Below are 9485 nucleotides of genomic sequence, written 5' to 3' on the forward strand. Positions count from 1 at the left end.
GGTATACGGGGTGGTCCCCGAGGAGGCAGGTCAGGTGGTAGATCTGATGGTCAGGGTAGAGGCAGACATAGCCACTTCTACGCAGCTCCAGCGAGGGTAGAGGATGAGGCATCAGACGATGTGATCACAGGTACGATTCTTTTATGCCAGCAGTCCGCCTTGGCTTTATTTGATCCGGGCTCTACTTTTTCGTACGTTTCTGTTTACTATGCCTCTCGATTGAGTATGATGTCTAAGCCTCTGGCAGCGCCATTGCGTGTGTCGACCCCCGTGGGTGAGTCTTTAGTAGTGGATCAGGTATTTCGATCTTGCTTAGTTACGATCCAGGGGCGTGACACCCGGGCTGACCTTATATTGCTTGACATGGTTGATTTTGATGTGATTTAGGGCATGGACTGGTTATCCCCTTATCGCACTGTTTTAGATTGCTTCTCTAAGACCGTTACCTTAGCCATTCCTGGTATTTCTCTGGTGGTGTGGCAGGGATCTCGTGGTAGCACACCAGTTGGGGTTATCTCTTTTATTCGGGCTAGGAGGCTAGTGACTAGTGGATGCTTATCATATTTGGCCTATGTATGTGATGTGAGTAGGGAGGTTCCTCCGGTTGAGTCAGTTCCTGTTGTTCGTGACTTCTTAGATGTGTTTCCTACTGACCTACCTGGCCTACCCCCAGAGCGTGATATTGATTTTCCGATTGAGCTTGAGCCAGGTACTCGACCTATTTCTATTCCGCCATATCGGATGGCTCCTACAGAGCTCAAGGAGCTCAGTGTTCAGCTTCATGATCTCTTGGCTAAGGGATTTATCAGACCTAGTGTATCATCTTGGGGCGCTCCCGTTCTTTTTGTTAAGAAGAAGGACGGTACTATGCGCATGTGCATTGACTATAGACAGTTGAATAAGGTGACAGTGAAGAATCGATATCCTCTACCTAGGATTGATGACCTATTTGACCAGCTACAGAGAGCTTCAGTGTTCTCTAAGATTGATTTGAGGTCCGGTTACCACCAGTTGAGGATTAGGGCAGCAGACATCCTTAAAACTGCATTTAGGACCCGTTATGGCCATTATGAGTTCTTGGTGATGTAATTTGGGTTGACTAATGCCCCTGCTGCCTTTATGGACTTAATGACGCGCGTGTTTAGGCCTTATCTTGATTCCTTCATCATAGTCTTCATTGATAACATTTTGATATACTCGCGGAGTAGGGGTGATCATGAGCAGCATTTGAGAGTTGTGCTCCAGACTTTGAGAGATCAGCGACTTTATGCCAAGTTCTCAAAGTGCCAGTTTTGGTTAGACTCTGTAGTGTTGTTGGGGCATGTTATATCCAAGGAGGGTATTATGGTAGATCCAGCGAAGATTGAGGATACTCGTGATTGGGCTAGGCCCACCTCAGTTACTGAGATTCAGAGCTTCGTCGGACTAGCAGGCTACTACAGATGATTTGTGAAGAGTTTCTCTACCTTGGCAGCACCTCTGACCCAGTTGACTCGTGTTGATGTTCCCTTTGTTTGGTCAGAGGAGTGTGAGGCGAGCTTTTTGAGGCTCAAAGAGTTATTGACCACCGCTCCTATATTGACTCTTCCAGTTGAGGGCGAGGGCTTCACGGTTTATTGTGATGCATCCAGCGTTGGTTTGGGTTGTGTATTGATGCAGCAGGGTCGAGTTATTGCTTATGCGTCGAGGCAGCTTAAGATTCATGAGCGCAACTATCCTACCCATGACTTAGAGTTGGCGGCGGTAGTTTTCGCACTTAAGATTTGGAGGCACTACTTGTATGGAGTTTGATGTGAGATCTATACCGATCATAGGAGTCTTTAGTACATCATGAGCCAGATGGACCTTAATTCGAGGCAGCGTTATTGGATTGAGCTCCTGAAAGACTATGACCTCTCTATTCTCTATCATTCGGGCAAGGCGAATGTGGTAGCGGACGCCTTAAGCCGAACGGCGGTGAGTATGGGTAGTCTAGCCTTCTTATCTGTTGAGGAGCGACCCTTGGCAATGGACATTCAGTTCTTAGCCAATAGCATGGTTCGGTTGGATATCTCAGATTCTAGACGTGTCTTGTCTCATATGGGAGTTCAGTCTTCCTTGCTTGATAGGATCCGTGGTTGTCAGTTTGAGGATGAGGCCTTGGTTGCCCTTAGAGATCGAGTGTTAGCGGGTGATGGTGGTCAGGCTACCTTAGATCCTGATGGAGTGTTGAGATTCGCCGGCCACATCTGTGTTCCCAGAGTTGGGGATTTGATACAGTTGATACTTTTCGAGGGCCATGAGTCTAGATACTCTATCCATCCGGGCACAGCGAAGATGTATCGTGATTTGAGGCAGCATTACTGGTGGAGTGGCATGAGGAGATATATTGCTGACTTTGTTTCCCGTTGCTTATGCTACCAGCAGGTAAAGGCCCAGCATTTGAGGCCTAGTGGTGAGTTTCAGAGATTACCCATTCCGGAGTGGAAGTGGGAGCGTATCACTATGGACTTCATTGTGGGGTTGCCTCGGACTTCTAGATGTGTTGACAGCATTTGGGTCATCGTTGATCGATTGACCAAGTCAGCACATTTCCTTCCTGTTCAGTCTTCATTTAGCGCCGAGAGGTTCGCTCGTATCTACATTCGGGAGGTGGTTCGACTTCATGGAGTGCCAATTTCTATTATATCAGATCGGGGTTCTCAGTTCATGTCTAGCTTTTAGAGGACCTTTCAGGATTAGTTGGGCACTCGGGTTGACCTTAGCATAGCTTTCCACGCGCAGACGGATGGCCAGTCGGAGCGTACTATTCAGGTCCTTGAGGATATGTTACGGGCCTGTGTTATGGATTTTGAAGGTCAGTGGGACCAGTTCTTACCTATGGCGGAGTTTGCGTACAACAACAGCTACCACTCTAGTATTCAGATGGCTCCATTCGAGGCATTATATGATAGGTGTTGTCGCTCTCCAGTTGGTTGGTTTGAATCTACAAAGCCTAGGTCGCGTGGTACAGATTTGCTTCAGGAGGCCCTGGATCAGGTGAGGGTGATTCAGGATAGGCTCATGACGGCTCAGAGTAGGCACCAGAGTTATGCAGATCGGAGGCGCCGACCTTTGCGATTCTCTGTTGGTGATCGGGTATTCCTCCGTGTGTCGCCCATGAAGGGAGTGATGAGGTTTAGGAGGTGGGGCAAGCTTAGCCCTAGGTACATTGGGCCTTTTGAGATACTCTGGACAGTTAGGAAGGTTGCTTATGAGTTAGTCATACCTCCAGCATTTTCAGCCATCCATCCGATTTTCCATGTCTCGATGTTGCGGCGATATGTTCCTGATGAGTCCCATGTTCTCTAGTATGATGCAGTCGAGTTGGATGATCGTGTTTGACATTTGTAGAGGAACCAGTTGCCATTCTAGCCAGAGATGTGAGGAGATTGCGCTCGAGAGCCATTCCTGTTGTTAAGGTCCGTTGGAGGCATCGTCCAGTCGAGGAGGCTACCTGGGAGACCGAGCAAGAGATGCGAAAGCAGTTTCCCAACTTGTTTGAGCCTTCAGGTACTTCTTGACCCTTACTTTCGTGGACGAAAGTCCTTTTTAGTAGTGGATATTGTAATGACCCTCCGGGTCATTTCCGTGTCTTGCCTTCTCTGTGTCGTTTAGAGCGTTCCTGTAGCGACCCCAAGTCATTTATGACTTGCTGGGACTGACAGTTCGGTCACCTGGTCATTCGTTTGGTCTTGGTGCGAGTTTTTGTGTTTTGGAGCTTATGAACCTTGAACGATCATTTTCGATCAAAAGTTCAAGAAGATGACATCGGAGTCCAATTCTGACAATTCCATCAGCTCCGAAAGGGTCATTTTAGGCTAGTAGCATGGTCGACATGACTCCCGAGGGTTTTAGTGTGAGTCGGTGCGATTAGGCGTTTTAACTTTAAGTTTAAGCCTAAGTTTGACTTTGGTCAACATTCTGAGTAAACACGCTCAGATGAGAATTCCGTCAGTGCAGTTAGCTCCAGAATGTCGAGTTTGGTCTAGATTGACCCTTCCTTTGTGTCCCGAGATTTTCGATATCTTTCCGAGCCCTTTTGTGGGTTTTGACTTAAAATGGCCTATGGAAGTGGGACGCACTTTTTATCGAAATGACCTTTGATGGAAACTTTGATTGCGCCGTTGAGTCCGAAATATCAAATTTGGTATGGTTGCATATCTCGTTTGCGTGCACGGGGTTCCGAACGAGATCGGAGCACCCGGTCGGAGTTTTTAGTTGTTAGAAAAATTGCAGAAAATCTGCAATATGTAGCAGATTTTCAGCAACATTTCCCAAAAACTTAAACCCACATAACTCTCTCATCTTTTGTACGATTTAGGCAATTCGAAGTGCGGGAGCTTCGTATTTTCGGTGGCTTCGCTGTAGGGTGTTTGAAAGTTGTTGGGTGCACGTAGTTCTAGGTAATTTCACGATAAAACCTGACTGCAGTACCTTTTTCGAGCCTTTGTTTTTTGTATTATTGTTTTGGTCATATCTCACTCATTTTAGCTTGGTTTTGGGTGATTCGAAGTCCCACGTGTTGAGAATTGTCGAGACTTCGTTGTAGAGTGTTCAAAGAGTGTTGGGTACTTTTTGATTTTCATTTATTTCGAGTTTGGACTGCTGCTGCTTTCTTTTCTTTTAGTTAATTAAAGTGTGGTTTCTTGCTTGTTGGTTTTTGTTGTGTTTTGAGCCTCGAATTGTGTTCCATTTGGGAACACAAGTTTGGGGTGCTGTTTAGGGCCTCTTGACGGAGTCCAATTTGGACAGTTCGGTGTGGGTCCCACGATTCCTATTTTGACTCCAAAATTGACCCGTCTCCGTTTGTTGTGATTTTGGTGTCTAAACGACTGTAGTAACATTGTAACTCTATTTTTGATAGAGGGGCAGCGTTTAGAGACTGTTCGGAAAGGGCAAGCTTCGGTAAAGTGATTTGGAGAGCGCGCGATCGGCCTTACGCTAGGCTACGACTTCCTTTCTTTTAGATTGAGCTTAATTGTGTAAAAACATGTCAATTGGAGTGAATTGGGGGTGGATACCAGTTTACTACCTTACTTTGATTAGATACCTTATGTTAGGATCGATTGGCCACATTTCGAGCATAGTATCATGTTAACCGGTTTAGTAGAGTTGCATGCTTATGTACTAAATGTTATTGTATGCTTGTATGTTATGTATTGTATGCCTTTTTCATCCTTAACCATAAGCATGATGTCTTTAGTCTAGGTTAGGCTAGCATTGCCTTAGACTTATGACTGTGTGGGCTGGATAGCCTTGACTTGCTACCGATGTCGTTCGGATGACTTAGCTCCTTGTAGACTGGAATAGCAGACTTGAGTCTGATAGTTTGAGCCTTAGATTAGGCGTTATCGCTACTTGCTGCACTTTTGTATCTTCTCCCTCTCATTTTGAGGTTTCGATGCATTCTCGAAGGTTTGGTGCATCACTCGAGGTGTGGGATTGAGATAGTATAGGCTTGGAGCCTTTTCTGTGATTTCTAAGAGTAGACGGCGTTCCACGGTGGTTGTTGTTAGATCGAATCCTATTGGAGATACCATCAGCCCCGGGGTCGTTCTTTCCAACTGGGCTGGGAACGTATCGCTGGCTGGGTAGACTCGGTGATATCGGCGATCGCCCCTGGGCCTCTCTTTCTAGCTGGGCTGGGAGTGTGCTGCTGGCTGGGTGTCCCCGGGTCGCTCTTTCTAGCTGGGCTGGGAGCTGACTGCATGGTAGGACGACTCGCGATATCTACCTCACTCACGGGTCCCTCTTTCTAGCTTGGCTGGGAGTGGATTGTTTGGTTGGGTGCCCCCTAGGGTCACTCTTTCTAGCTGGATTGGGAGTGCACTGCTGGCTGGGTGGAGTCTGATGGATTATCTTAGTTATTTTGGGCTGGAAGCTCGATTTTCTTCTTTCTCAGTAGACTTAGCTTTTCCGTGTACCTGTCGGGCTTATGGGGCTTCGTTCAGGTTTTATTTGAGCTTGTGCATGAGTGTACCTTCTGGGCATATGGGGTCCAGTTAGGTTTAGTTTAGTTGTACTTAGTTTGTTTCTGGTATGCTCGTGTGCTTTCTTTTCTTATCCGCTTTGACCTCTCTGTGTCTAGATTCTATCTTTTCTTATTGTTTTTACCCTTTTTGCTCAGTCGGCCTATAATGCCTACTGAGTACCTATTGTGTTGGTACTCATGCTACGCTCTGCATCTATTTCGTGATGCAGGTCCCAATACCAGTTATCAGCGGTGATTAGTTCCAGCCTTCTTTTGCAGTTGTGATTCGGAGATGAGGGCGTGCACTTGGCGTTTTGGGGTTTGTTCTGTCTCCTTCTTTTGTTTTAGCTAGTCTTGTTGCCTTTGAGACACGCTCTGTTGTGGTCCACTTTTGGGACTTGTACTCTTTATTAGATAGCTCTCTACTAGTGACTTCCAGGTTCTGGGAGGGATTTCTGTATATATTTATTTTGGGTTGCTTCCGCCTTGTTATTCTTGTTTAGATTATTGTTTTCGCTAGTTTCTGCCCTTTCGCTCATTGCTTGATGTTCTGGGTTATGGGTTGGCTTACCTACTGGTAGGGTATAGTAGGTGTCATCATGACTCGAGAAATTGGATCGTGACAACTTGGCAAGCTGATTTTCAATAAACATTGAACAATTAACATTGATTTACCTTAGTGGAGCTTGAGAAACCAATCTCCTTTATGGTATTTTTAGAGAATCATAACATAGCTTCAGAACTGGACCCAATTCATAACAGAGCAAAAGCTGAAAATTAACAATCAAGAAACCTAAATTAGTAAAAATATTCAAAAAAAAAATGTAAAAATTTGAACAATAAAACATCAAAAGTTATAGAAATTGTAGAGATTACAAAACATTAATTTTCTTTTGTATTCATGCATAAGGGGGAATTTGGCTTCCCAAACAGTTTCTTTACCCGAGATTTTTCAAATTTTTGTACAACAAAAACGCTCAAAGAAACCATTGAATATTGAACAAAATATTGAATTGAAACTCTTGGATAGCAAATATTTGTTACATGTAAAAAGTGAATTTACCATTTCCGCTACTATCCGAAGCAAGGCTATAATTTTTTGCTACTGTTTGAACCATTCAAAAAAAAATTGGAGTGAAGCAGCGATTTTGGGTGAAGTAACAATTAGTGTGATTTTGGATGAAGCTAATTTTGGGTGAAGAATTTTTTTGGGTAAAACAGATTTGTTTGATTTTGGATGAAGTAGGTTTGGGTGATTCTCGATGGAAAAGAGTTTTGGCTGATTTTGGTTGAAAAGAAATGGGGGCAAATGAAATAAAAAGTGAGGGAATGAAATTATACTACCCGCCTAATTTGCCCACGTTATTTTATCGACGTTCTCTTATTCGTAGGAAACCTGAACACTTCCTATTAATTTTGCCACGGTTTTTAGAACTGTGGCTAATAAACCATAGCTAGAACCCGTTTTTTTGGTAGTGATATCATCAACAATAATTATATTTCACGACATGAATATAGTCAAATTTAAGTTAAAAAAATAAAAGAAAGAGCATCTTACATGAATGACATGACTAATGAAGGGAGGAATTAAGGTGATCAACTCTTGGAGTAGATTTGCAAATCATTATAATTGAGGAGCAAAGACTGATTTAGGTTGGAGGTAGATTTGCAAGAAATGATACATTTGAAAATCGATAAAATTGAGGAATGGGGAATTGCATCAATCAATACAATTGAGGTAATATTTTTTGTTTTGATGTTTTAAAGAATTTTAATTGAGTTGATAGATAAATTTACAAACTAAGATAAAGATGTGATAAATATCTTTCATATAAGACAAAAGAGTGAAATCTTTAGATTATCATAATCCAAGCCTTCTCTAAACTCCTTGTGTGATTAAGTCCCTCCACCCCACCCCACCCCACCCTCCAGGATGGGTATTGACATCTTTATTCGAACGCTTGTCTTCTTCCATATTTAAAGTTTTGAGAGCATTATTCACATGACTTATTCCACATGAAACGTGTTACTCCCTATGTCTCATTTTATGTGACTCACTTTACTTTTTAGTCAGTCCAAAAGAGAATGTCACATTTATATATTAAATAACAATTTAACTTTAAAATATCCATATTATCCTTAATAATGAAATAATTTATAGCCACACAAACATATGTTGCTTATTTTAGACCACAAGTTTCGAAAATCTTTTTTTCTTTCTTAAAATTCGTTTCAAGTCAAACTAACTCATATAAAATGGGACAGAGAGAGTAATTAAGAGTTTTTTTTTTTTTTTGCATTATTTTCTTGTTCTTATCTCCTTTCAATAACTGTCATGTTCTTACTTTTCTATTTTATCCAATGTGTTCTGTGGTCCAGTAATCAGTTGCGGAGCTATGATTTTCATTAAGTGGATGAGGTTCAATTGTTCAAACAGTTACATCATTGAAACATTACGAAATAATTATCAATACTAGGATATTCATCAGGGATTCAAAATATATACAAAGTAAGTGCATGAGATTAATATACAATATATCATGTAATTTTAAAGCGAAGAAGTGTCAATTGACTCTCTCTGGACAATGGATATCACTCGCAGGATATGTCAACATGTTTTGATGAAAACGATTCATAAAGATGAAACCACCCAAACTTGGGAAGAAGTTAAAAACTCATCCACAAAAATGAAACATTAAAATCATATAGGAGTAACGCATGATACAGTGATAAATAACATATTAATTACTGTATGATTCGAGAAATCTAATCTAAAATTGAAGAAGTTGCCAAAATATAAGTTTCAATCGAAGAGAAACCATGAAACCGTCCATATAGTAAAAACTGGTAAGATCTACGTACACCTTACAATGTGTATGTATATTAGCATTAATTTAGAGAGGATATTCCTATAACTGAGAAAGAAATCTCAAAATGAAGACAATTATTCTCAATTGACAAAATAATTGTTCCACCAGGTGAAAAAGAGAACTCTCCTTAAAATTTCATTTTCGTCATCATCGTCGTTCCTTAACATCAGTTGATTAACCTCAAATGTGGAGCAACCTTCCAAGATTACACACCAACTAATTGAGATCTTGCTGCTGGCACTACGGTCGAGTCAAACATGAAGATTTACCTCGATCTTACAATGCAACCTGCAAAGGATAAACACATGTTGCTCCAAGCGCTCCAGAATTATTGTTCCACAACCAAGTTGCACAAGAGCACCAGGTTTTGCATATTAGCACAATTTTTAGAAAAATGCTATTTTCACTTTGTTGGAGATGAGTTATATACTTATATATATGGAGTTACAAGCTATATCACTATCCTGAAGAAAATAAATCCTGGACAAATCCTTCAACATTTCATAGACAGCCAAATCAATGCCAGGTATAATTCTAAGAAATGATGGTATCAGCCCTTTATAAAATGCCCGAGGCCCTTCCTGATCCTGAATCCATATATCTTTTGATAGTTTTCCCAGGTT

Source organism: Solanum stenotomum, chromosome 6, assembly GCF_019186545.1.
Source record: "Solanum stenotomum isolate F172 chromosome 6, ASM1918654v1, whole genome shotgun sequence".
NCBI classification, from domain to species: Eukaryota; Viridiplantae; Streptophyta; class Magnoliopsida; order Solanales; family Solanaceae; genus Solanum; species Solanum stenotomum.